This window comes from Silene latifolia, chromosome 8 (assembly GCF_048544455.1).
Source record: "Silene latifolia isolate original U9 population chromosome 8, ASM4854445v1, whole genome shotgun sequence".
NCBI lineage: Eukaryota > Viridiplantae > Streptophyta > Magnoliopsida > Caryophyllales > Caryophyllaceae > Silene > Silene latifolia.
In genome coordinates this window covers 69,176,677-69,180,607 of record NC_133533.1, presented here as the reverse complement: position 1 = coordinate 69,180,607, position 3,931 = coordinate 69,176,677, and positions in this window count along the sequence as shown.

Sequence of the window (3,931 nt, the reverse complement as noted above, 5' to 3'; positions counted from 1 at the left end):
GTACAAGAATAACCAAAATTAAAAGGTGGGGTTATGAAGCGATGATCAAATTCATGTTTCATGAAAACATGTACAAGATTGAACAATTCCGTGAGGGTCACAATCACCCAGTGACGCCTGTCAAAAATATGGAATTTGAGAAACTTGCTGACAATATAAATCAACTGAACGAATATCATAAGCAATTGATTATCCAAAATTCGAGATTGAATGTCGGGGCTAGTTTAACATACAACTTATGCAAGGAACAAGCAGAGGGTTTCGAAAATGTGGGAGCTACCCTTATGCAGTTCAAGAATTTCCAAAGGAATGTAAAGTGTCTGCTTAATGGCAAGGATGGACATATGTTCATCTCTCGTTTAGAAACCCTCCGAGAGACAAAAGGGTTGGTATTTGCATATGAAACAGATGCTGACAGTGCTTTGACAAGAATTTTTTGGACAAATGCGGATTCCATAAGATGTTACGCATTGTTTGGTGATGCTATTTCATTCGATCCAACCTATGGAACGAACAAATATAACATGAAATTCACGCCTTTCACTGGGATTGACAATCACAAAAAGTCAATAACATTTGGATGCGTGCTTTTAGATCATGAAGACGATGACTTATTTATTTGGGCATTTCAGCAGTTTCTGAAAGCAATGGGTGGCAATGAACACAATTACATCATCAGTGACCAAGATGCCTGAATAATAAATGCGCCTTCGTGTGTGTTTGGAATATCTTACTTTTGTGAAACTGGTTATTTATTTGGTGAATCTAGGAACATTATTCGTGAATCTTGAAGTTTATTTTGTGAATCATAGAGCGTGTTTTGTGAACTTATATGGTAATTTTGTGAAAATTGATCATAAGTGGTTGAAATTATGTGCTTTGCTCTTTTCCTTATTTTGTGAATCTTAGGGCTTGTTTTGTGAATCTTAGATCTTGATTTGTGAAACACAAAGCTAATATTCTTAAACTTGGTCATAAGTTGTTGAAATTGCCTATTTTGTTATTTCTCTTATCTTGTGAATCTGAGACCTTGTTTAGTGAATCTTAAAGCTTGATTTGTGACCATAGAAGATAATACTCTGACAATAGATAATGTGGATTTTGTGACTTGCAGCCGTGTTCAAAAAAGCAAGACATCGCTTTTGCATGTGGCACATTATGAAGAAAGTAACAGACAAGGTTGGGAGCACAATTTGCAAAGAGACTGATTCTTAAGTCGTCTGAACAATGTTGTCTGGAGCGAGGACTTGGAGCCTGAGGAATTTGAAGAGAATTGGGCTAAGGTCATTAGCGAGTTCTTGTTAGAAGGAAATAAATGGTTGACTGGCAAGTTTGCGGAACGAGATCAGTGGATACCCGCTTATTTCAGAAATGTGCCGATGGGCAACATTTTAAAACCCACACAAAGATCAGAGAGTTCGAATATCTTCTTCAAGAGATTTGAAAATAAATATGGGACTCTCGTAGAATTTTGGATGAGATTTGAGAGTGCCATGGACCAACAAAGGCACAATCTAAAGCTTCTTAAAGCACAGAGCCACAACTCAATGCCTGAAACGCTATTCGGGTCAAACTGGGAGGCCCATGCAGTGAAGGTCTATACACATGAAGTGTTCTTTGACTTCCAAGAGGAGGTTAAATTTTCGGTAAATGCGTGTAGTGTTTGTGGATACACCCCACCAGATCCAGTAACTAACTTTGAAGTTTCAATTGTTGAGGACGCAAACAAGCGAAAGAGATATGCAGTTGAGTACAATAGGAGAACCATGGATGTCCGTTGTACATGTAAACTGTTTGAAAGGAAAGGTATTTTATGCAACCACATCATTTGGATTTGCTCGGGAAAGTTTAAGGAAATACCTGAGAAATACATTTTGCGTAGGTGGAGTAAGAATGCACTCAGAAACCCGGTTTATGATTTGAATGGAAATCTGCTGGAAAACTATCATCTTACTGGTAATAGTAAATTTGGAATGTCTCGGATGTGGTCTGAGATTTACACAACTGTTGGTATGCTCAAAAGAAAAGAAGAAGAGTCAGATATGAAAGAGTTTGCCAAGCTAATTAAAGAATTCCGAGAGAAGTTGGAGCCAAACCCAAAGCCTTTGACCAAAGAACAAGAATTGGAGGTCCTTCTCAACTGCAAGGCTCCAAAAGAAATCAAGATCTTACCACCTAAATTTAAAGTCTCTAGAAACAAAGGTAGTGGTAAAAGGATGGTGAGCAGCAAAAATAAGGCAATTATGAAGGCAAAAAAAACCGAAAAGGTTGTGTGCTAAGTGTAAACGCATGTCACACCACGATAAAATAAATTGTCCAAATGAGTTTGCAGAGCATCCTCCTGAGAATCAAGTATGTATAATTCTACTCTTGTCTTTCCATTATAGTATTACTTGAAAACGCAACTACTATTGTCTACTAATTCTTTTTTTTTTTTTTAAAAAGTATCTAATCAAGGTTTGATTCTTCACATAGGTAGACACATCGGAAGAAGAGGAAGAAGGGGAAGAAGTCGAGAATGAAGAATGATGTAAATGAGTATTCTTAAGCAACGAGAATAGAGATGACGATTGAAGAAGACAAGTTTTGATCGTTTTATTTTGGTCAATGTTGTGAATCCTGGACCTTATTTTGTGAAACTGGAACGTAAAATTGTGAAACTTGGTCCTGAATCTAGCATCAAGCGTTTTTATCATTTCAGACCTTATCTTGTGAATCTCAGACCTTATCTTGTGAATCTAAGACCTTGTTCAGTGAATCTTAAGGCTTGTTCTGTGAAACTTGGTCGTGGTTTAAAATCACTAATTTTGCTCTTAATTTTGTGAATCTCAGACCTTATCTTGTGAATCTCAGACCTTATCTTGTGAATCTCATACCTTGTTCAGTGAATCTTAGGGCTTGTTCTGTGAAACTTGGTCGTGGTTTAAAATCATCTATTTTGCTCTTAATTTTGTGAATATCAGACCTTGTTTTGTGAATCTCAAACCTTGTTCAGTGAATCTCAGAGCTTGTTGATTTACTTACGACGTTTATTTGTTTTCAATGTTGTGAATGCTAGACTTTAATTTGTCCAATTGTTTACTTGCAAAGTTTGTGAATCCTACGGAAGGTGGAAGCTGATTTCGTGAAACATGAACTTAAATGTGGGAAATCGTATAACAGTAGTCCAAGCCAAGCTCAAATTGCTCAACTCAATGTCAAATCAGCTACATAAGTCACATAAGTGACCCAGAAAAATTATTATGACTTTACAACTATCAAATATCTTTACAAGAGTTGATGAAGGCAACAATCTTTACAGGAGCCTCAACCCACTTTTGCATAATATGACTTCACATCATCCCATCAACACGGACAATTGTCTTCTTTAATTAAACACCTATACAACCAAAAACAAGTATAATCGACTTATTTACGAAATATTCGCCAAAGTTATGAAGAAATGAACTTCACATCATTTTTAAGACAATGATGTGTACCTTTTTAGTATTTTCATCCCATCTAAGTAGTTCCAAGATGATCGATTTTTGATATTGTGGCAATTTCTGCAAAGAGCGACATATATTAATGAAGTATATAGACAACCTATCTTTATTTGGTGAATATCAGACCTTGTTTTGTGAATCTCAAACCTTGTTCAGTGAATCTCAGAGCTTGTTCAGTGAATCTCAGAGCTTGTTGATTTTAAACCACTTATAATGACCAAGTTTCACAAAACAAGCTCTAAGATTCACTGAAAAAGGTCTGAGATTCACAAGATAAGTCTTTATTTTCGTATACTAATGAACTTACCTCAAAATATTCACTTTTGGTCCATAAACTATCATCGTCCAAGGCACTCAACCACTTCAACAGAAAAACTCCACAATCAAAACTAGACAAAAAAAAAACAGCAAATGGTTTAAAATCAACAAGCTCAAAATAATAACTA